Consider the following 26,186-nt stretch of genomic DNA (forward strand, 5'->3'; position numbering starts at 1 on the left):
GGCCATATTGATTGAAGATCCCACACAAAATTTTGTGCGTGGTGACGTATGACATCACCACGCCAGCCAGCGTGATGACATCATCACCACAGCGCAAGATTTTGTGCTGGATCTTCAAGCAAGGTGGCGATAATGAGCTCTTCACGATCAAATAGATAAGGTGAGTATTTATTTTTAACAGATTAACCCCTGACAGCCCTCAATGGTCATCTCAGATGCTACGATCAGCAATGAACGCAGCATCTGAGGGATTCAATGATGAGGGGGAGGCACAATCACCGTTCCCCATCATTGTGCCCACTACTCACAAAGAAATGTGCTTCATGACAAAGTAATTTATCACAAATCAAATATTTTTGTAAAATTCCACAATGCAGCCGATCGAAGTCTTGAGAACTTTTCTCATCTCTAGTGGTAACCTTCAATAATTTTCTGGAAACTGTTGATATATACATCAGTAAAAGTTGGCTATTTGTTTAAATGCACAAGACTACCTCATCATTTGTGGCTATTATTTACATTTCCTGCCTTGCACCTCACAAACTGCCAACACTACGGGCACCCCATTTTCCAACCGGCAGGAGACTGCAACCAGAGTGTGCCCCAGGGGAACAAAAATATACCCCCTCTTCACTGTCTACAGTTTGGGTAGTGCTGGAGCAATACTGCAGCTATTGTGAGTAATCACCATCATCCTTGCACTACAATCACTCCCATTCTCTCCATCACACTCCTCCTGTCCAGGCAGCTGCAAAGACTAGTTCTGCCCTCTAACTGCTGAATGACAGCTTTCTCCCTATACTGTGTGTAATGGTCACATGGGTGGAAGTAGTCCACTCAACTCTAAGGGGTTCAAAACTAGGAAATTAGTCGCTTTGTTATAGCATTTCAACTCCCCTTAGGGTCCCCTTCGCACTTGCATTATGGCATTCCGTTATAGGTTCCGTTTATAACGGAATATAACAGAATGCCCAGACAGAATGAAAAACGGAAGCCTTTAAGAGGTCTTCCGTTTTGATCCATCATAATAGAAGTCTATGGGCAAGCATAACGGATCCGTCTTTTCATTTATTTATTCTTCTCCAGTTTTCTGCAATTATAAATTAATACACCTTGAACCGCTTAACATGCAAACTGTGTTCAAACTGCTTTTCAAAGCTGAGAGGTGCGCTATGTATTTCTGGAATTGACCAGACTTCTTTTTAAAAATAAAAAAATTCCCATAGAAATGAATGGCATAATTCTGCAACTAATCTAGCCTATCTACTGTACAATTAGTATCAGTATAGACCAGGCATTCTCAACCTGCGGCCCTCCAGCTGTTGCAAAAATACAACTCCCAGCATGCCCGAACAGCCTACAGCTATCAGCCTACAGCAGGGCATTGTGGGAGTTGTAGTTTTACAACAGCTGAAGGGCCACAGGTTGAGCATGCCTGGTATAGACGGTGCCTTTAGTATTATATTCATTGTATTCAAAATAACACACCAACCACAGTATTAGGCCTCATGCACACGGCCGTTGCCTGGCCGTGGCCGTATTGCGGCCTGCAAACAGTGGGTCTGCAATATGCGGACATCGGCCGTGTGCTCACCGTATCACGAATGCGGACCCATTCACTTGAATGGTTTCGCAATCCGGAGCTGCGGTGTGGAACGGAGCCATGGAACCCCACGGAAGCACTACGGAGTGCTTCCGTGGTGTTTCTGTCTGGGCGTAAGCACCGCAAAAAAATAGAACATGTTTTATTTTTTGGCGGTGCAAACGGATCACGGACCCATTAAAGTTGCAGTCTGTGTGCATGAGGCCTTGTGCAGAGATTACTACAGGTCCTTCTAAAAAAATTAGCATATTGTGATAAAGTTAATTATTTTCTGTAATGTACTGATAAACATTAGACTTTCATATATTTTAGATTCATTACACACCAACTGAAGTAGTTCAAGCCTTTTATTGTTTTAATATTGATGATTTTGGCATACAGCTCATGAAAACCCCAAATTCCTATCTAAAAAAATTAGCATATCATGAAAAGGTTCTCTAAACAAGCTATTAACCTAATCATCTGAATCAACTAATTAACTCTAAACACCTGCAAAAGATTCCTGAGGCTTTAAAAAAACTCCCAGCCTGGTTCATTACTCAAAACCGCAATCATGGGTAAGACTGCCGACCTGACTGCTGTCCAGAAGGCCATCATTGACACCCTCAAGCAAGAGGGTAAGACACAGAAAGAAATTTCTGAACGAATAGGCTGTTCCCAGAGTGCTGTATCAAGGCACCTCAGTGGGAAGTCTGTGGGAAGGAAAAAGTGTGGCAGAAAACACTGCACAACGAGAAGAGGTGACCGGACCCTGAGGAAGATTGTGGAGAAGGACCGATTCCAGACCTTGGGGGACCTGCGGAAGCAGTGGACTGAGTCTGGAGTAGAAACATCCAGAGCCACCGTGTACAGGCATGTGCAGGAAATGGGCTACAGGTGCCGCATTCCCCAGGTCAAGCCACTTTTGAACCAGAAACAGCGGCAGAAGCGCCTGACCTGGGCTACAGAGAAGCAGCACTGGACTGTTGCATGTCATTCGGAAATCAAGGTGCCAGAGTCTGGAGGAAGACTGGGGAGAGGGAAATGCCAAAATGCCTGAAGTCCAGTGTCAAGTACCCACAGTCAGTGATGGTCTGGGGTGCCATGTCAGCTGCTGGTGTTGGTCCACTGTGTTTTATCAAGGTCAGGGTCAATGCAGCTAGCTATCAGGAGATTTTGGAGCACTTCATGCTTCCATCTGCTGAAAAGCTTTATGGAGATGAAGATTTCATTTTTCAGTACGACCTGGCACCTGCTCACAGTGCCAAAACCACTGGTAAATGGTTTACTGACCATGGTATTACTGTGCTCAATTGGCCTGCCAACTCTCCTGACCTGAACCCCATAGAGAATCTGTGGGATATTGGGAAGAGAAAGTTGAGAGACGCAAGACCCAACACTCTGGATGAGCTTAAGGCCGCTATTGAAGCATCCTGGGCCTCCATAACACCTCAGCAGTGCCACAGGCTGATTGCCTCCATGCCACGCCGCATTGAAGCAGTCATTTCTGCAAAAGGATTCCCGACCAAGTATTGAGTGCATAGCTGAACATAATTATTTGAAGGTTGACTATTTTTGTATTAAAAACACTTTTCTTTTATTGGTCGGATGAAATATGCTAATTTTTTTAGATAGGAAATTTGGGTTTTCATGAGCTGTATGCCAAAATCTTGAACTACTTCAGTTGGTGTGTAATGAGTCTAAAATATATGAAAGTCTAATGTTTATCAGTACATTACAGAAAATAATGACCTTTATCACAATATGCTATTTTTTTTTTAAAGGACCTGTATATACTTTGAACTTTACCATTACATGTTAAATTCTCTCTCTCTCTCACACACACACACACACATAAACTTTCAGCTCTTTTCAAGCACTATGGGGGTCATTTATGATTTGAGGTTGTTTTTGTGTCAGTTTTAAGTTCGGCTTTGTTTTGCGTGCCTGCACCAGATTTATGAAATGGTGCACCTTAATAATATGTCTGCTGTAGTGCAATGTGGTTTAAACATTTAGGTGTAAAAGTACACCAAGAGGTTGCATGGAGTAGGCTGCGACTTTTAGCTTTTAAACAGACCACTGTGAAAAGAGGCCAGGAACACCAAATGTTGCAGAAAATGTCACAGTTGCCATGACTTGAGACCTTTTTAGACCACAAAACTGACATATTTAATAAGATAAATGTCCCCCTATACAAAATTGACATATCTGATAAGATAAATGTCCCCCTATTTCCTTCAGGATATCTAGTTTGATCTTGTACTTGACTTATTATGGTTGATATTAATATGGTAAGTAAAAAAAAAAAAACTAATATAGAAGATCAAACTGATACAATAGACAGCAGCTTCCAATATTTGTCCAACAAGATAAACATGTCGTGAATTCTGAAATTTCAATTAGTGCTCCTTTCAAATGTCAGCTTTGTTAAAATGGAATTAATAAGGAATTGACCTCATCTACACTAGTTCCAATGCAAGAAAAACACTGTTTGCACATATTTTGTGCCAAAAAATGTTTTAATGAATTCTCATGAAGTCTATATTCACACTGTATTTGAGCTGTATTTTTGATGTATAAGGTAAACTTTCATAGGGATCAATCTGTCCTTCGGACTGATTTTTTAATTAAAGTTTATTTTGCTTCATTTAAAAAAAAACAACAACATAAAGTTACAAGAAATCCGGGGCATTGCACTTTGTGTTCTGCATTGCCTGGGATTAACTGACACACAGGGGGACCCATACAAATTATTGCTGTTGGGCCCTATGATATCTTTGCATGCCCCTGTTTCTGAGATAGCGATCACGTCTCATAAGAAGATGCCAGTATTATAAGTTGCACGTTGTAGGCACAGAATTTGGGCATGAGCGTCAAGTTACACTACTGTAAGTACTGAATATCTAAAGCAAATTAGTCCTTTGTGTAGAATCCACAAGTGGTTGACTATTGCAGACATTATCATTCCTGTAGAAGTAGACTTATTCCATAGCTGGCAGCCTTCAAAGTTATACTGCTGGGGCATAAATCTACATCTATGACATTAACATACAGTATACAATATTTAATGCATATTCAACTTGTATATTTCCCATTCCAGGATCACCTAGTAGAAGCAGATGGTGTAAAATGTTAATGATGCTCTTCAAAATGATTCAGATTCTCAAGAGAGGCCATATTGCCAAATGCAATTAGAAATATGGACTAATTGGCTAAGTAAAGAAAGGAATGCAAATATATGGAAGGTATTATGACTTGGGTTGCTGAAATGAAATGTGATCATTATTAAATATTTATTTACCGGTTGACATGATTCTATAATAATTCATTAATTGTGCATCGTGGTTGTTTTCTAAAACAAAAAAAAGGTAAAATCCTATGCAAAAAGGGTGCAAGTTAAATAATTATCTCCTATTGTTTACCATTTAGCTACCAGTAGCTACTAGTGCGAGTAATTTCTTACCTAGATGTTGTGATGGCCCACTCTCATCTTCTGTACCAAAGTTTCATTAGACAGAGGCTGCACGGCGACTTTGGTCTGTAGCACATCATGCAGCCAACAGTTACAGCAATACAATGTTACATCGCAACTAGTGAAAAAATATGGTGTTACATAGCAATCTGCAGGTTGCTACAACCTAACAGTTGCACGAAATCCATCCCTGCTGAATTTCTGACCACTGCTGGGATGTGGCGACTTGTGGATTACAGTGCAACCCCTTCCCTTTCAGTAGTTCGCCAAGCTGTCATTTTTTGCTGTGCCAAGTGTGTTATGGGCCAGCCTTATAGGAAATATGCATACAGTTTTAGCAATCCCCTGTTAATATATACTGTAGTATAGTAGTGTAGTATAGTAAAAGTCCTGTAACCCTACATAGAAGGCCTTATGCACATGACCGTTGTTGTTTTTTGCGGTCTGCAAATTGCGGATCCACAAAACATAGATAACGGCGTAAAAAAATAAAAATGAAAACTGTGCCAAAAAATCTATTTTTTGTCACCTTACATTACAAAAAGTGTAATTCCAAGTGATAAAAAAAGACATATGTACAATTGCCCAAAAAATAAAAAAAATATGGCTTTCAGAAAAGGGAGACACTAAAACATGATTTTTTTTCCCCTTAAAAAATGCATTTATAGTGTAAAACTGAAATAAAATAAAAAAGTACACATTATTTATTAGGTATCGACGCATCCATAATTACCTGCTCTATAAAAATATTATATGACTTACCCCCTAAGGTTAACACCATAAAAATAAAAAAAAACTCTGCCAAAAATGACATTTTTTGTCACCTTTCATCACAAAAAGTGTGATACCAATCAATCAAAAAGTCATATGCACCCCAAAGTAGTACCAAATCAATCCGTCATCTCTTCCTCTAAAAAATGAGCCCCTACATGAGACAATAGCCCAAAAAAATAAAACAAATATGGCTTTAAGAAAATGGAGATGCTAAAACAGGATTTTTTTTTCAAAAATGCTTGTATTGTGTAAAACTGAAATACATTAAAATAAAAAAAAAATAGACATATTAGGTATCACCACATCCGTAACAACCTGCTCTATAAAAATATTACATGATCTAACCCTTATGGTGAATTCCATTAAAAAAAAAAAAAAAACTCTGCAAAAACAACATATTTTTGGGTCACTTTACCACAGGGTAATATTGAGTGATCAAAAAAATTTACCCAAAAATGGTACCTATAAAAACATCAACCACAAAAAATGAGCCCCTACACAAGACGATCGGCCCTTCAAAATCCATATGGCGCTCCTTTCCCTCTGCACCCTTCTGTGTGCCCATATAGCAGTTTACGACCACATTTTTGTAAACTTCAGAATCAGAGTAATAAATATTGAGTTCTGTTTGTCTGTTAACCATTGCTGTGTTACAAGAAAAATTGATTAAAATGGAAAATCTGCAAAAAAAATGTTAATTTTGACATTTAAACTCCATTTTCCTTTCATTTTCGTGGGTTAATAAAGTTTGCAAAATTTAGTTTTGAATAACGAGGGGTGTAGTTTCTAAAATGGGGTAATTTATGGGTAGTTTCTACTATGTAAGCCCCACAAAGTGACTTCAGAACTGAACTGGTCCTTAGAAAGTGAGTTTTGGAAATTTTCTTAAAAACTTTAAGACTTGCTTTTCAAATTCTAAGCCTTCTAACGTCCTGAAAAATAAAATAAAATTTTCAAAATGATGCCAACATGAAGTAGACGTCTGGGAAATGTACAGTAACAACTATTTTATGAGGTATTACAAACTGCTTTAAAAGCAGAGACATTAAAAAATCATATTCAATTGTAAATTTTTCCAAATTTTCTGTAAATTTTGGAATTTATTATAAATAAAGGTGACATATTGACTCAAATTGATCAATTACATGAAATACAATATGTCACAAGAAAACAATTTCAGAATCGCTTGATTGAGTTAAAACGTTCCAGAGTTATTATCACATAAAGTCAGATTTGCAAAATGTGGCTTGGTCCTTATCGAGAAAACTGGTTTGGCCATTAACTATGTAAAATCTGCGATCTGATGAGTGCAAGTACATTCGGTTTGGATATTTATATCCATGCCCCTCTAAATCAATCCACTTTCCTTGCAAAAACAGTTGCAAATTTTGCCACAAGTATGGCACTGTATTCCAGAAACCTGGCACAATATCTACACTTCTGCTGAATTGCTACCTGTAAGAAACTCCAAATTGGGCCTCATGTACTGCATTACAGTTCCGTTTTGCATGGAGTGACAATTGGGCAACCATAAAAGTTAAAGGAGTCTTAACTGTACTTTCATTTGTTTCCAGTTTCATACACTGTATGCCAATCAGAGTAAACAATGGGGTATATTCCATTAGATTCTGTATTTATAGGGTTTTCTCACCTAGAAACATCCGTATTAGGGAAAATTCTAGTGGTAAGTCACACTGGGCTTGGGCATTTATTAAAGACTGGCGTTTGCTACGTCTTTCTTGATGTATCCTCTACTTCCAGAAGAAGTGCTTAATTTATGATGAGACCCACGCCTTGTCATAAATAAAGCATACTCTCCTTCAGTCTGTGTGCCTATAAGGAAATGAGAGGCATAGATGTATTATTTACTCTAGAAACTGGTGTCAAGCATGATAAATCTGCTGAGATTGATGACCCCAATCATGCCCCCCTCACAATGCCCCCTTTTCAGAAAGTGTCTAAACCTGATGTTTGTAACCTTTTAAACCAGTTTCTGTCATAAGGGCCAGTGTAAATGTCCCCCATTGTGTGCAAAAAATACCCCCATAAAATGTCTGCAGCCAAAAAAGCAGGTGCCAAAAAAATATCCAAGTGCTGATTCTGGTGTTATATATTTTTTTTATTTAATAAAAATTATCAGAATACATAATAACGTATAATGGTAGTCATAAAATAAAGGAGAAAACACGAAAATAAAAATAAACCTCACCAGGTACAATGTAATGTCATAGAGGGGTGGAAGTTGTCCTGCATATTGAGCAAAATTGGTTCTTTAGGATTGTTTGAATCCCGACTAACACTCTACTGTGTACTATTCTTCTCTAATGGGTGTAGTTGAGAGGGTAGGACCCAAAAATAATAAATAGATCTTCAGAAATTCTTGAAAGACCTCCACAGCTTCCAACATTCTTTATGTTTGATTATTGTGTGGTTCTCCCATGCTGCTAGTTGTTCAAATCTGTAGATTTGATCTACCTTATTTATCCATTCAGACAGGATCAGCAGGTCTGACTTAAGCCATAATTTTGGAACCAACAGTCTAGCTGCACATAAAAGGGATTTAAATAATTTTGGGGGTACTGAAGAGAGTTGGGAGTGAGATCCCAAGTAATGCAAGCGAGATGGGGAAATTCGCATTGCACACTTTGTTGCAGTTGGCAAAGATCTCAGACCACCAAGTCTGAATCCGGGGGCATGTCCACCAGATGTGGAAAAAGAAGCCTTTATGCTCAAGACATCTCCAACAGAAATCCGAGCTATCCGGATTGAAAAGACACGTGACATCGATAGTTTTATACCACCTAATTAGAATTTTGTACCCATTCTTCTGTGTTTGTATGCATCTGGAGTTTCTGTGGGGGTGTCATAAGAAGTGAAGAAAGTTCAGGAGGGGACCATGAGACCTTTAGGTCTCTCTCCCAGAGACCAATGAAGGCGGGTTTGGGCATCAATGTTGGGGTACAGATTAGTTTGTAAATCTTTGAATGAGATTTGGGGGGTGTTTTTTGTTTTGTAATTAGGCTTTTAAACCAAGTAATTGGGCGTAATAAGGCGCTTTTGGGAATGTGTTTTGTAGTGAAAGATCCTAAAAATGAAATTAGAGGTGGAGAGAAGTTTAATTCTAGGAAAAGGGCGAGAATGCCTCTTGAGTCAAGAACCTCATCTCCTTCACCAAACAGGGAGATAGCTCTGATTGTAGAGTTGCGCACAGTTTTGGGTAAGCTATCTCTAAGTACTTATGGTTAGGGATGAGCGAACTCGAACTGTATAGTTCGGGTTCGTACCGAATTTTGGGGTGTCCGTGACACGGACCCGAACCCGGACATTTTCGTAAAAGTCCGGGTTCGGGTTCGGTGTTCGTCGCTTTCTTGGCGCTTTTGTGACGCTTTCTTGGCGCTTTTTGAAAGGCTGCAAAGCAGCCAATCAACAAGCGTCATACTACTTGCCCCAAGAGGCCATCACAGCCATGCCTACTATTGGCATGGCTGTGATTGGCCAGAGCACCATGTGACCCAGCCTCTATTTAAGCTGGAGTCACATAGCGCCGCCCGTCACTCTGCTCTGATTAGCGTAGGGAGAGGTTGCGGCTGCGACAGTAGGGCGAGATTAGGCAGATTAACTCCTCCAAAGGACTTGATTAACTGATCGATCTGCAGCTGTGGATCATTGAGCTGCTGATCCTCAATTGCTCACTGTTTTTAGGCTGCACAGACCGTTTGTCAGTCTCATTTTTCTGGGGTGATCGGCGGCCATTTTGTGTCTTGTGGTGCGCCAGCACAAGCTGCGACCAAGTGCATTTAACCCTCAATGGTGTGGTTGTTTTTTGGCTAAAGCCTACATCAGGGTGAAGCTGTCACACCAAGTGCATTTAACCAGCAATAGTCTGTTCATTTTTTGGCCATATACAAAATCAGGGGCAAGCTGCGCCTGTCACCAAGTGCATTTAACCCTCAATGGTGTGGTTGTTTTTTGGCTAAAGCCTACATCAGGGTGAAGCTGTCACACCAAGTGCATTTAACCAGCAATAGTCTGTTCATTTTTTGGCCATATACAAAATCAGGGGCAAGCTGCGCCTGTCACCAAGTGCATTTAACCCTCAATGGTGTGGTTGTTTTTTGGCTAAAGCCTACATCAGGGTGAAGCTGTCACACCAAGTGCATTTAACCAGCAATAGTCTGTTCATTTTTTGGCCATATACAAAATCAGGGGCAAGCTGCGCCTGTCACCAAGTGCATTTAACCCTCAATGGTGTGGTTGTTTTTTGGCTAAAGCCTACATCAGGGTGAAGCTGTCACACCAAGTGCATTTAACCAGCAATAGTCTGTTTATTTTTTGGCCATATCCCAGTCTAATTCTGTCACTAAATCCATACCGGTCACCCAGCGCCTAAATACTAGGCCTCAAATTTATATCCAGCTAAATCTGTCCCTAGTGCTGTAGCTGGGCGAGTTATTTAGTGTCCGTTCAAGCACATTTCTTGTTCTGGGTTGAAATACAATTCCCAATTTAGCAATTTCATAATTTAGTGGTTCCTGCTATATCAGAGCTATTTGAAATCTATCCCAAAAAGGGTATATAATATTGAAGGTGCACATTGGGTCATTCAGAATAACTTCACACACACCCGCTACTGTGTATTTCCAAGTCTAATTCTGTCACTAAACCCATACCTGTCACCCAGCGCCTAAATACTAGGCCTCAAATTTAAATCCCTCTAAATCTCTCGTTACCGCTGTACTGTTGTTGCTGGGCAAGATATTTAGTGTCCGTCAAAGCACATTTTTTGTTCTGGGTTGAAGTACAATTCCCAATTTAGCAATTTCATAATTTAGTGGTTTCTGCTATATCAGAGCTATTTGAAATCTATCCCTAAAAGGGTATATAATATTGAAGGTGCACATTGGGTCATTCAGAATAACTTCACACACACGCTTCTGTGCATTTCCAAGTCTAATTCTGTCACTAAATCCATACCGGTGACCCAGCGCCTAAATACTAGGCCTCAAATTTAAATCCCTCTAAATCTCTCGTTACCCACCGCTGTACTGTTGTTGCTGGGCAAGATATTTAGTGTCCGTCAAAGCACATTTTTTGTTCTGGGTTGAAGTACAATTCCCAATTTAGCAATTTCATAATTTAGTGGTTTCTGCTATATCAGAGCTATTTGAAATCTATCCCTAAAAGGGTATATAATATTGAAGGTGCACATAGGGTCATTCAGAATAACTTCACACACACGCTTCTGTGCATTTCCAAGTCTAATTCTGTCACTAAATCCATACCGGTGACCCAGCGCCTAAATACTAGGCCTCAAATTTAAATCCCTCTAAATCTCTCGTTACCCACCGCTGTACTGTTGTTGCTGGGCAAGATATTTAGTGTCCGTCAAAGCACATTTTTTGTTCTGGGTTGAAGTACAATTCCCAATTTAGCAATTTCATAATTTAGTGGTTTCTGCTATATCAGAGCTATTTGAAATCTATCCCTAAAAGGGTATATAATATTGAAGGTGCACATAGGGTCATTCAGAATAACTTCACACACACGCTTCTGTGCATTTCCAAGTCTAATTCTGTCACTAAATCCATACCGGTGACCCAGCGCCTAAATACTAGGCCTCAAATTTAAATCCCTCTAAATCTCTCGTTACCCACCGCTGTACTGTTGTTGCTGGGCAAGATATTTAGTGTCCGTCAAAGCACATTTTTTGTTCTGGGTTGAAGTACAATTCCCAATTTAGCAATTTCATAATTTAGTGGTTTCTGCTATATCAGAGCTATTTGAAATCTATCCCTAAAAGGGTATATAATATTGAAGGTGCACATAGGGTCATTCAGAATAACTTCACACACACGCTTCTGTGCATTTCCAAGTCTAATTCTGTCACTAAATCCATACCGGTGACCCAGCGCCTAAATACTAGGCCTCAAATTTAAATCCCTCTAAATCTCTCGTTACCCACCGCTGTACTGTTGTTGCTGGGCAAGATATTTAGTGTCCGTCAAAGCACATTTTTTGTTCTGGGTTGAAGTACAATTCCCAATTTAGCAATTTCATAATTTAGTGGTTTCTGCTATATCAGAGCTATTTGAAATCTATCCCTAAAAGGGTATATAATATTGAAGGTGCACATAGGGTCATTCAGAATAACTTCACACACACGCTTCTGTGCATTTCCAAGTCTAATTCTGTCACTAAATCCATACCGGTGACCCAGCGCCTAAATACTAGGCCTCAAATTTAAATCCCTCTAAATCTCTCGTTACCCACCGCTGTACTGTTGTTGCTGGGCAAGATATTTAGTGTCCGTCAAAGCACATTTTTTGTTCTGGGTTGAAGTACAATTCCCAATTTAGCAATTTCATAATTTAGTGGTTTCTGCTATATCAGAGCTATTTGAAATCTATCCCTAAAAGGGTATATAATATTGAAGGTGCACATAGGGTCATTCAGAATAACTTCACACACACGCTTCTGTGCATTTCCAAGTCTAATTCTGTCACTAAATCCATACCGGTGACCCAGCGCCTAAATACTAGGCCTCAAATTTAAATCCCTCTAAATCTCTCGTTACCCACCGCTGTACTGTTGTTGCTGGGCAAGATATTTAGTGTCCGTCAAAGCACATTTTTTGTTCTGGGTTGAAGTACAATTCCCAATTTAGCAATTTCATAATTTAGTGGTTTCTGCTATATCAGAGCTATTTGAAATCTATCCCTAAAAGGGTATATAATATTGAAGGTGCACATAGGGTCATTCAGAATAACTTCACACACACGCTTCTGTGCATTTCCAAGTCTAATTCTGTCACTAAATCCATACCGGTGACCCAGCGCCTAAATACTAGGCCTCAAATTTAAATCCCTCTAAATCTCTCGTTACCCACCGCTGTACTGTTGTTGCTGGGCAAGATATTTAGTGTCCGTCAAAGCACATTTTTTGTTCTGGGTTGAAGTACAATTCCCAATTTAGCAATTTCATAATTTAGTGGTTCCTGCTATATCAGAGCTATTTGAAATCTATCCCAAAAAGGGTATATAATATTCAAGGTGCACATTGGGTCATTCAGAATAACTTCACACACACGCTTCTGTGCATTTCCAAGTCTAATTCTGTCACTAAATCCATACCGGTCACCCAGCGCCTAAATACTAGGCCTCAAATTTATATCCCGCTGAATTTGAATACAATACATTGGGCCAAATAATATATTTGTTGTTGTGGTGAACCATAACAATGAGAAAAACATCTAGTAAGGGACGCGGACGTGGACATGGTCGTGGTGGTGTTAGTGGACCCTCTGGTGCTGGGAGAGGACGTGGCCGTTCTGCCACATCCACACGTCCTAGTGTACCAACTACCTCAGGTCCCAGTAGCCGCCAGAATTTACAGCGATATATGGTGGGGCCCAATGCCGTTCTAAGGATGGTAAGGCCTGAGCAGGTACAGGCATTAGTCAATTGGGTGGCCGACAGTGGATCCAGCACGTTCACATTATCTCCCACCCAGTCTTCTGCAGAAAGCGCACAGATGGCGCCTGAAAACCAACCCCATCAGTCTGTCACATCACCCCCATGCATACCAGGGAAACTGTCTCAGCCTCAAGTTATGCAGCAGTCTCTTATGCTGTTTGAAGACTCCGCTGGCAGGGTTTCCCAAGGGCATCCACCTAGCCCTTCCCCAGCGGTGAAAGACATAGAATGCACTGACGCACAACCACTTATGTTTCCTGATGATGAGGACATGGGAATACCACCTCAGCATGTCTCTGATGATGACGAAACACAGGTGCCAACTGCTGCGTCTTTCTGCAGTGTGCAGACTGAACAGGAGGTCAGGGATCAAGACTGGGTGGAAGACGATGCAGGGGACGATGAGGTCCTAGACCCCACATGGAATGAAGGTCGTGCCACTGACTTTCACAGTTCGGAGGAAGAGGCAGTGGTGAGACCGAGCCAACAGCGTAGCAAAAGAGGGAGCAGTGGGCAAAAGCAGAACACCCGCCGCCAAGAGACTCCGCCTGCTACTGACCGCCGCCATCTGGGACCGAGCACCCCAAAGGCAGCTTCAAGGAGTTCCCTGGCATGGCACTTCTTCAAACAATGTGCTGACGACAAGACCCGAGTGGTTTGCACGCTGTGCCATCAGAGCCTGAAGCGAGGCATTAACGTTCTGAACCTGAGCACAACCTGCATGACCAGGCACCTGCATGCAAAGCATGAACTGCAGTGGAGTAAACACCTTAAAACCAAGGAAGTCACTCAGGCTCCCCCTGCTACCTCTTCTGCTGCTGCCGCCTCGGCCTATTCTGCTGCTGCCGCCTCGGCCTCTTCCTCCGCCTCTGGAGGAACGTTGGCACCTGCCGCCCAGCAAACAGGGGATGTACCACCAACACCACCACCACCACCTCCGTCACCAAGCGTCTCAACCATGTCACACGCCAGCGTTCAGCTCTCCATCTCACAAACATTTGATAGAAAGCGTAAATTCCCACCTAGCCACCCTCGATCCCTGGCCCTGAATGCCAGCATTTCTAAACTACTGGCCTATGAAATGCTGTCATTTAGGCTGGTGGACACAGACAGCTTCAAACAGCTCATGTCGCTTGCTGTCCCACAGTATGTTGTTCCCAGCCGGCACTACTTCTCCAAGAGAGCCGTGCCTTCCCTGCACAACCAAGTATCCGATAAAATCAAGTGTGCACTGCGCAACGCCATCTGTAGCAAGGTCCACCTAACCACAGATACGTGGACCAGTAAGCACGGCCAGGGACGCTATATCTCCCTAACTGCACACTGGGTAAATGTAGTGGCAGCTGGGCCCCAGGCGGAGAGCTGTTTGGCGCACGTCCTTCCGCCGCCAAGGATCGCAGGGCAACATTCTTTGCCTCCTGTTGCCACCTCCTCCTTCTCGGCTTCCTCCTCCTCTTCTTCCACCTGCTCATCCAGTCAGCCACACACCTTCACCACCAACTTCAGCACAGCCCGGGGTAAACGTCAGCAGGCCATTCTGAAACTCATATGTTTGGGGGACAGGCCCCACACCGCACAGGAGTTGTGGCGGGGTATTGAACAACAGACCGACGAGTGGTTGCTGCCGGTGAGCCTCAAGCCCGGCCTGGTGGTGTGTGATAATGGGCGAAATCTCGTTGCAGCTCTGGGACTAGCCAATTTGACGCACATCCCTTGCTTGGCGCATGTGCTGAATTTGGTGGTGCAGAAGTTCATTCACAACTACCCCGACATGTCAGAGCTGCTGCATAAAGTGCGGGCCGTCTGTTCGCGCTTCCGGCGTTCACATCCTGCCGCTGCTCGCCTGTCTGCGCTACAGCGTAACTTCGGCCTTCCCGCTCACCGCCTCATATGCGACGTGCCCACCAGGTGGAACTCCACCTTGCACATGCTGGACAGACTGTGCGAGCAGCAGCAGGCCATAGTGGAGTTTCAGCTGCAGCACGCACGGGTCAGTCGCACTACAGAACAGCACCACTTCACCACCAATGACTGGGCCTCCATGCGAGACCTGTGTGCCCTGTTGCGCTGTTTCGAGTACTCCACCAACATGGCCAGTGGCGATGACACCGTTATCAGCGTTACAATACCACTTCTATGTCTCCTTGAGAAAACACTTAGGGCGATGATGGAAGAGGAGGTGGCCCAGGAGGAGGAGGAGGAGGATGAGGAAGAGGGGTCATTTTTAGCACTTTCAGGCCAGTCTCTTCGAAGTGACTCAGAGGGAGGTTTTTTGCAACAGCAGAGGCCAGGTACAAATGTGGCCAGCCAGGGCCCACTACTGGAGGACGAGGAGGACTATGATGAGGAGGAGGTGGAGGAGGATGAGGATGAAGCATGGTCACAGCGGGGTGGCACCCAACGCAGCTCGGGTCCATCACTGGTGCGTGGCTGGGGGGAAAGGCAGGACGATGACGATACGCCTCCCACAGAGGACAGCTTGTCCTTACCCCTGGGCAGCCTGGCACACATGAGCGACTACATGCTGCAGTGCCTGCGCAACGACAGCAGAGTTGCCCACATTTTAACCTGTGCGGACTACTGGGTTGCCACCCTGCTGGATCCACGCTACAAAGACAATGTGCCCACCTTACTTCCTGCACTGGAGCGTGATAGGAAGATGCGCGAGTACAAGCGCACGTTGGTAGACGCGCTACTGAGAGCATTCCCAAATGTCACAGGGGAACAAGTGGAAGCCCAAGGCCAAGGCAGAGGAGGAGCAAGAGGTCGCCAAGGCAGCTGTGTCACGGCCAGCTCCTCTGAGGGCAGGGTTAGCATGGCAGAGATGTGGAAAACTTTTGTCAACACGCCACAGCTAACTGCACCACCACCTGATACGCAACGTGTTAGCAGGAGGCAACATTTCACTAACATGGTGGAACAGTACGTGTGCACACCCCTCCACGTACTGACTGATGGTTCGGCCCCATTCAACTTCTGGGTCTCTAAATTGTCCACGTGGCCAGAGCTAGCCTTTTATGCCTTGGAGGTGCTGGCCTGCCCGGCAGCCAGCGTTTTGTCTGAACGTGTATTCAGCACGGCAGGGGGCGTCATTACAGACAAACGCAGCCGCCTGTCTACAGCCAATGTGGACAAGCTGACGTTCATAAAAATGAACCAGGCATGGATCCCACAGGACCTGTCCGTCCCTTGTCCAGATTAGACATTAACTACCTCCCCATAACCATATATTATTGGACTCCAGGGCACTTCCTCATTCAATCCTATTTTTATTTTCATTTTACCATTATATTGCGATGCTACCCAAAGTTGAATGAACCTCTCCTCTGCCTGTGTGCTAGGCCTAAATATATGCCAATGGACTGTTGCAGTGGTGGCTGACGTGAAGCCTGATTCTCTGCTATGACATGCAGACTAATTCTCTGCTGACATGAAGCCAGATTGTCTGTTACGGGACCTCTCTCCTCTGCCTGGGTGCTGGGCCTAAATTTATGACAATGGACTGTTGCAGTGGTGGCTGACGTGAAGCCTCATTCTCTGCTATGACATGCAGACTGATTCTCTGCTGACATGAAGCCAGATTGTCTGTTACGGGACCTCTCTCCTCTGCCTGTGTGCTAGGCCTAAATATATGCCAATGGACTGTTGCAGTGGTGGCTGACGTGAAGCCTGATTCTCTGCTATGACATGCAGACTGATTCTCTGCTGTCATGAAGCCAGATTGTCTGTTACGGGACCTCTCTGCTCTGCCTGTGTGCTAGGCCTAAATATATGCCAATGGACTGTTGCAGTGGTGGGTGACGTGAAGCCTCATTCTCTGCTATGACATGCAGACTGATTCTCTGCTGACATGAAGCCAGATTGTCTGTTACGGGACCTTTCTCCTCTGCCTGGGTTCTGGGCCTAAATTTATGAAAATTGACTCTTACAGTGGTGGGTGACGTGAAGCCTGATTCTCTGCTATGATATGAAGACTGATTCTCTGCTGACATGAAGCCAGATTGTCTGTTACGGGACCTTTCTCCTCTGCCTGGGTTCTGGGCCTAAATTTATGAAAATTGACTCTTACAGTGGTGGGTGACGTGAAGCCTGATTCTCTGCTATGATATGAAGACTGATTCTCTGCTGACATGAAGCCAGATTCTCTGTTACGGGACCTCTCTCCTCTGCCTGGGTGCTGGGCCTAAATTTATGACAATGGACTGTTGCAGTGGTGGCTGACGTGAAGCCTGATTCTCTGCTATGACATGCAGACTGATTCTCTGCTGACATGAAGCCAGATCCTCTGTTACGGGACCTCTCTCCTCTGCCTGTGTGTGTGCTGGGCCTAAATATATGCCAATGGACTGTTGCAGTGGTGGCTGACGTGAAGCCTCATTCTCTGCTATGACATGCAGACTAATTCTCTGCTGACATGAAGACAGATTCTCTGTTACGGGACCTCCCTCCTCTGCCTGGGTGCTGGGCCTAAATATATGCCAATGGACTGTTGCAGTGGTGGCTGACGTGAAGCCTCATTCTCTGCTATGACATGCAGACTGATTCTCTGCTGACATGAAGCCAGATTGTCTGTTACGGGACCTCTCTCCTCTGCCTGGGTGCTGGGTAGTGTTGAGCGCGAATATTCGAAAAGCAAATTTTTTTCGCGAATATCGCAACTTCGCGATTTCGCGAATATTTCGAATATAGTGCTATATATTCGTAAAAACGAATATTCGTTTTTTGTTTTCCCCCCCCCCCCCACAAAATTACAGTACACATATAATTGATTGTTTCCCAAAGGTCCAACAGCTCAGATCTTACTCACATTGCCTAGAAAGTGATTGAGGCGCGAATCTTCGTAAGGCGATTTTATTAGCGCACATGCGAATATCGGCACGTCCCAGAACAGAGGCAAAGGGCTTTGCATTCATACATTAGTGAATTGAGTTGCGAATCTTCGTAAGGCGATTTTATTAGCGCACATGCGAATATCTACACTTGTCCCAGAACAGAGGCAAAGGGCTTTGCATTCATACATTAGTGATTGAATTGAGCTGCGAATCTTCGTAAGGCGATTTTATTAACGCAAATGCAAATATCTACACTTGTCCCCAGAACAGAGAGGCAAAGGCCTGTGCATTCATATAGTATAGCACCATATTCGCGAATACGTAGAACTTCGTAAAATTCGATTTACGAATATTCGTATTTTTTATTTTACTTTCCACCTTACAGATTACATTGATCTGTACTCTGTCAACTACTGTCATCACCCCCCACTGTATCTCGATTGATTCCCAAAAGTCTCACATTCCCTAGAAAGTGATTGAGGTGCGAATCTTCGTAAGGCGATTTTATTAGCGCACATGCGAATATCTACAGAGGCAAAGGGCATTGCATTCATACATTAGTGATTGAATTGAGTTGCGAATCTTCGTAAGGCGATTTCATTAGCGCACATGTGAATTTTGCATAGCATATGTATTATGCGATGCGAAAATTCGAATTATCGCATATGCGAAATAATAACGAATTTGAATAATCGCGAATATTTTACGAATATTCTTTCGAATATTCACAAAATTTCGCGAATTCGAATATGGGACATGCCGCTCAACACTAGTGCTGGGCCTAAATTTATGACAATGGACTGTTGCAGTGGTGGGTGACGTGAAGCCTGATTCTCTGCTATGACATGCAGACTGATTCTCTGCTGACATGAAGCCAGATTGTCTGTTACGGGACCTCTCTCCTCTGCCTGGGTGCTGGGCCTAAATATATGCCAATGGACTGTTGCAGTGGTGGCTGACGTGAAGCCTCATTCTCTGCTATGACATGCAGACTAATTCTCTGCTGACATGAAGACAGATTCTCTGTTACGGGACCTCTCTCCTCTGCCTGGGTGCCGGGGCCTAAATATCTGAGAATGGACTGTTCCAGTGGTGGGTGACGGGAAGCCAGATTCTCTGCTATGGAACCTCTCTCCAATTGATTTTGGTTAATTTTTATTTATTTAATTTTTATTTTAATTCATTTCCCTATCCACATTTGTTTGCAGGGGATTTACCTACATGTTGCTGCCTTTTGCAGCCCTCTAGCTCTTTCCTGGGCTGTTTTACAGCCTTTTTAGTGCCGAAAAGTTCGGGTCCCCATTGACTTCAATGGGGTTCGGGTTCGGGACGAAGTTCGGATCGGGTTCGGATCCCGAACCCGAACATTTCCGGGATGTTCGGCCGAACTTCTCGAACCCGAACATCCAGGTGTTCGCTCAACTCTACTTATGGTGCATGGACCAGGATATCTTTTTAAACGGATTAGGGCAGAAGGTAAAGGGATGGCATTTTGTGTAGACTGAAGTCATTTCCAAGCTGCTAGTGTTGAATTAATCAAAGGGTTAGAAAGTCTATCATTAGAAGGAGAGACCTCAACACCCACTAGGAGGCTAGTGAAAGGATGTTTGTTCCATGTGTACCCAAGATCTATGTTGGGGACAGGTGAACCAATTGACCACTCTGGATAAAGAAACCGCTCTCCCATACATCTCTGGGTCTTGGAGGCCAATCCCTCCATGTGACTTAGGTTTGTTAAGGGAGGAATCTGTCTGGCGCGGTCTCTTCCCTGCCCATAAGAAGGTCTTAAAATGGCGTTTTAATGTATTGTAGAATATTTTTGGTACAGGAATGGGCAGGAGCTGCTGTAAATATGTTAGTCTAGGTAAAATAAGGTGATGATATTCTTCCTCCCAAACCAAGATAACATTAAGGGTTTCAAAGTAGTAAGCTGATCTATTATTGATTGTAGGAGGGGGGTATAGTTTAAATTAAATAGTGTCGACAGATTGGGACCAATTTTAACCCCCAGATATGTAATAAATGGGATGTCCTACGAAAATGGGGAGGAAGCCATTAAGTCGGATTTAATAGATGGGTTAAGATCGAAACTTTAAATTTAGGATTTCTTCATGTTGATTTTGAAGTTAGATAAATAGCTGAAGTGTTCCAATATATTGTAAATAATAGGGAGTGATGTTGTAGGGTTAGTGGATAGTTTCAGCAGATCGTCAGCAAAAGTCGCGACTTTGTGTACATGTTGACCCAGTTTTACCCCCTCTATTCGGTCCTCCCTTCTTATTGCCTGCAAAAGGGATTCCATGGTTAAAATTAAGAGAAGCAGTGAGAGGAGGCAGCCCTGTCTGGTGCCATTTTGGATAACAAAATAGGGGGAAAGAGTGCTATTAATGATAATGCATGCTGAGGCATTTGAATACATAGAGAAGACTGCATTGACAAAAGGGGTAGGGAGTAGAGTTGAGCGAACCTGAACTGTAAAGGTTTAGGTTTTTGGCACCCGGACCTGAACCCGAACATTTGCGTAAAAGTTTTGGTTCGGGATTGGTGTTCGGCACTTTCTTGGTGGTTTTTGAAAGGCTGCACAGCAGCCAATCAACAAGCGTCATGCTACTTGCCCCAAAAGGCCATCACAGCCATGCCTACTATTGGCTATCACAGCCATGCCTACTATTGGCCAACTGCAGCATGTGACCCAGCCTCTATTTAAGCTGGAGTCACGTAGCGCCGCCCGTCACTCTGCTCGGATTAGTGTAGGGAGAGGCTGCAGCTGCTGTGAGGGAGAGATCAGGGAGAAATCTTATCAAGAACTGTTTTTTGTACTCAGTGATCTACAACAAATGTGCTTTGTGGGTGCAGTGCACAATTTTTTTAAGCCTGCCATGAGCCAACTACTGCTGAAAACAAACTTTTTTTCTTCAGTTAGTCAATATCAATACATAATCGGCAGCCATTTTATGCAACGATAGTGCACCAGAACAGGCTATCTGCATGTCTGCAAGTCCAGAAATACAGCTTTTTGCTTACTGGGGTTAAAAAAATACATCTGTTAAATATAGTGCACATCTGGGATTACATTTGCATAAGTGACTGTCACATTTAGGCCATGAATACGGCTTTGGCATACTGGGGTGGAAAACGCCTCTGATATACTGCACATCTGTGATTACACATGCATAAGTGACTGTCCCATTTAGGCCAGAAATATGGCTTTTTGGTTACTTGGGTGAAAAAAGCCTCTGATATACTGCACATCTGGGATTACACATGCATAAGTGACTGTCATATTTAGGCCAGAAATACGGCTTTTTGGTTACTGGGGTAAAAAACCCTCTAATATACTGCACATCTATACCAGAAAAGAACTGATCAGGTATATCCCCGTGCAATCTGAATGAAGAGCAATCCGTTCAGGATGCATCAGGATGTCTTCAGTTCAGTCATTTTGAATGCTACGGTTTTCTCTCTGTTAGCGAAAAAAAATGAAGATTTGCCTGAATGCCGGATGTAGCATTTTTCCCCATAGGAATGTATTAGTGCCAAATCTGGCATTCAAAATACCGGAATGCACTAAATCCGGACCCATTTACTTCTATGGGGCTGTGCACATGAGCGGTGATTTTCACACATCACTTGTGCATTGCGTGAAAATCACAGCATGCTCTATGTTGTACGTTTTTCACGCAACGCAGGCCCCATAGAAGTTAAAGGGGCTGCGTGAAAATCGCAAGCAAGTGCAGATGCGGTGCGATTTTCATGCATGGTTGCTAGGATGAAAATCTATTCACTGTATTATTTTCCCTTATAACATGGTTATAAGGGAAAATAATAGCATTCTTTAATACAGAATGCATAGTAGAAGATCAATATAATAAACATTGGTGGCGCAGTACGCCCCCCCAACACCCCAATATGATAAACATTTGTGGCGCAGTGCGCCCCCCCATATAATAAACATTGGTGGCGCAGTGTGCCCCCCCCAACACCCCAGTATGATAAACATTGGTGGCGCAGTGCGCCTCCCACCATATAATAAACATTGGTGGTGCAGTGCGACCCCCCAACACCCCAGTATAATAAACATTGGTGGCGCAGTGCGCCCCCCCAATATAATAAACATTGGTGGCACAGTGCACCCCCCAACACCCCAGTATAATAAACATTGGTGGTGCAGTGCGCCCCCAATATAATAAACATTGGTGGCGCAGTGCGTCCCCCCAATATAATAAACATTGGTGGCGCAGTGCGTCCCCCCAATATAATAAACATTGGTGGCGCAGTGTGCCCCCCCTCAATATAATAAACATTGGTGGCGCAGTGTGCCCCGCCCTCAATATAATAAACATTGGTGGCGCAGTGCGCCCCGTCCTCAATATAATAAACATTAGTGGCGCAGTGCGCCCCCCCAACACCCCAGTATAATAAACATTGGTGGCGCAGTGCACCCCCCCCCAACGCCCCAGTATAATAAACATTGGTGGCGCAGTGTGCCCCCCCTCAATATAATAAACATTGGTGGCGCAGTGGGCAGTGCCAATGAGGGTTAAAAAATAAAAAAAAATATTAACTCACCTCCTCCAATTGATCGTCTCCTGTTCTTTCTTCAGGACCTGTCAAAGGACTTGTGGTGACATCACTGCTCATCACATTATGCATCACATGATCCATCACCATGGTAATGGACCATGTGAAGAGCTCAGTGACGTCACCACAGGTCCTGAAGAAAGAACAGGAGACCGGCAGCTACGCGATCAACTGGAGGAGGTGAGTTAATTTTTTTAATTATTTTTTAACCCTCATTGGCACTTCCCACTGAACCACCAATGTTTCTTATACTGGGGTGTTGGGGGGGGGCGCACTGTGCCACTAATGTTTCTTATACAAATACTAGGAGGCGGGTGCCGGAATCAAATAGCCGGCACCCGACCTTTGTGACAGGGAGCTGCGATCAGTGGCAGTTAACCCCTCAGGTACTGCACCTGAAGGGTTAACTCAACTGCAGCTGATCACAAAGGTCGGGTGCCGGCTATTTGATTCCGGCACCCGCCTCTTGTATTTGTATTACAGGTCAGTTTTCTTCATTGGTGGCGCAGTGGCCACAGCCTCTCCCCTCCTCCTCCCGCCTCTTCTTAATGGGGGAGGCGGCGGCAGCAGCACAGGGGCGAGGGAGAGACTCCTTCTCCACTGCTGCTGAGAAGAACATCGGCGGCGGGGCAGAGAACTATCAGCTCCTGTGCCCCGCCGCTGTATTCAACTACAGAGCTGCGGCAGCGGGTCTAGTTGCAAATGGCCACAAGACTAAAAAGTCTTGTCGCCATTTGTAAATTCTAAGTCACATTGGCGACCATTTTGGTCGCCATCTGGAGCCCTGGAACCACTGCTGTGCCTGGGTGACAGGGGCCTAAATCTCTCAAAATCCTCTGTTCTATTGCTGGGTGACATGAACCCCCTTTTGCCGTGAATGAACCCCTGCTGTGCCTGGGTGATAGGGGCCTAAATCTCTCAAAATCGTCTGTTGTATTGCTGGGTGACAAGAACCCACTTTTGCCGTAAATGAACCGCTGCTCTACATTTCTGACAGGGAACTAAATTTAGTGAAAGCATCTGTTACTGATCGGAAGATGCGCGACTACAAGCGCACACTGATAATAGCATTCCCACCTGATTGCTTGGGCACAGTGGAAGCACAATGCGAAGGCCAAGGAGGAGGAAGAGCTCGCCAACGCAGCTGGGGCACCACCAGCACCTGTGAAGGCAGGGTTAGCATGGCCAAAAGGTGGAAAAGCTTTGTCAGCCTTGGAGGTGCTGACCTGTCCTGCAGCCAATGTATAGTGTGAACGTGTGTTTAGCACAGCAGAGAGGATTATTACAGGCCGCAGCCAATGTGGACAAGCTTACGTTTATTAAAATGAACCAGGCATGGATCATACAGGACTTGTCCGTACCTTGTGCAGAATAGACATTTATACCAGCCTCAACCATCCATTATTGTACTGAAGTGCACTTATTCTTTGTTTTATTTTGTTATATGTCCCAATATTTTGGGGGATACCCCAATTTAAAAATAAAAACTAACACAAATCAGTGTTAGCTACCTATTCCTCCTTCACCGCCGCTTCCACCTACACCGCCACGTCAACCTACACCGCCACATCCACCCATCCACCGCCTCCTCAACCTCCTACTCCTAGATCCAGATTGTTATTTTTAATTTTTCTGTATTTTATGTTATTTTAAGTAATTTCCCTATCCACATTTGTTTTCAGAACAGTTGCCATGCTCTTAAGCACATTTTGATGCCTTTTGCAGCCCTCTAGCCCTTTCCAGGACTATTTCAGAGCCATTTTAGTGCCCAAAAGGTCCCGAACTCAAACCTTTTTTTCAAGTTCGGCCGAAGTCGTCGAACCTGAACATCCAGGTGTCCGCTCAACTCTACTCTTAACACATGTTTCACATATAAACACCATCTCCAGAGGACTAGTTTATTCTCCCTCAGAGATAACCTTAAAAAATGGGAAAAGCCCAGGGCCTGAAGGCCTGACCCCACGCTTTTACAAGCAGTTTAGAGAAGAATTAGCTCCCATCATCTTGAGGGCATTTAACTCCATTTCAAGAGATTGCCCCTTCCTGAACCAAGCCTTACAAGCCCACATCACAGTCATCCCTAAGCCGGGCAAGGATACCTCTTTGTGAACCAACTATAGGCCGATTTCTCTACTTAATGTAGACCTGAAGATATATGCCAAACTTATAGCCTTACGACTACAACCACACATCCCTGGATGCATACATGGAGAACAGGTTGGTTTTGTCCCGGGTAGGGAGGCTCGTGAAAAAACATTGAAGATGCTGGCCCATATAGGGTTTAGGCTCCAAAATGATACATAGGATTCTGGCGCTCTATTCATCTCCTTCTGCAAGAGTCCAAGTTAACGGCACACTCTCCTACCCCTTCTCAATACGGAATGGGAAAGTCAAGGATGTCCCCTGTCTCCATTCCTGTATATATTGGTTATGGAATCTTTAGCAAATGCGCTCCGGAACAACCAATCCATTAAAGGGATACGAATAGGAAACAAAGAGCACAAACTATCATTATTCGCAGACGATCTCCTCATTTACCTGTCATCCCCCAGATTAGGTCTTACCTCGGTCCTTAAAGAATTTGAGGTGTTTGGGCGCCTCAGCAATTTTAAAGTTAATATTCAAAAGTCTGAGATATTAAACATCACCTTACCAGGCCGGGAAGTCACCTGACTTAAAAATTCGTTCACATTCAAGTGAGCATCACTATCCATTAAACACCTAGGAATTCACTTACCTTAGAACCCATCTTTTTAACCTTAATTATAAACCCCTATTGAGATCTGTGGAGCTAAACCTGCAGAAATGGTCATCTCTCCAACTCTTCTGGTTCGGTAAGATAAACTCCCACAAAATGGACATATTACTCAGACTTCTATACTTATTCCAGACGTGACTTAAGAGATTGACCTCACAGTTTATTTGGAATGGCCAAGAGGTGAGACTGAGTTATAGCTTACTAACGCGCCCCAGGAGCTACGGGGGAGTGGGTCTCCCTAATTTCCTCACATATCACAGGGCAGTGATCGCAAACTGTGTACTTGATCTAGTACATAATCGCTCTACGAAATTGTGGGTCGAAATAGAACACAATTTAGCACGACCTCTAGCTTCGGGCATTTTTGGGTTCCCCACTAGTACACAAAGTCAGATAACTCAGCTCCAGACCTCGCCACTAATACTTACCCTTGCTAAGATGTGGAGTAAGTTTGCCACCAAGCTCTGTACGGGGTCCTCTTACAATCATAACAGACCAGGCAACCTTACCCCTGGGCCTTAAATCCCTTCCCACTTTTCAGTCCACAAGTGAAAAATTACTTAAAATTAGGGAAATATATAGTGATAAAGGCCTGCGCCCTCTCAGTGATGTATTGCATCTCTTTCCACACCCTCGTGGACACTGGTTTCATTACATTCAACTACGCAACTTCCTTAGATCCCTGGCACCTGGGCCGCAGCTACATTCCAAC

This window comes from Bufo gargarizans, chromosome 5 (assembly GCF_014858855.1).
Source record: "Bufo gargarizans isolate SCDJY-AF-19 chromosome 5, ASM1485885v1, whole genome shotgun sequence".
Taxonomy (NCBI): domain Eukaryota; kingdom Metazoa; phylum Chordata; class Amphibia; order Anura; family Bufonidae; genus Bufo; species Bufo gargarizans.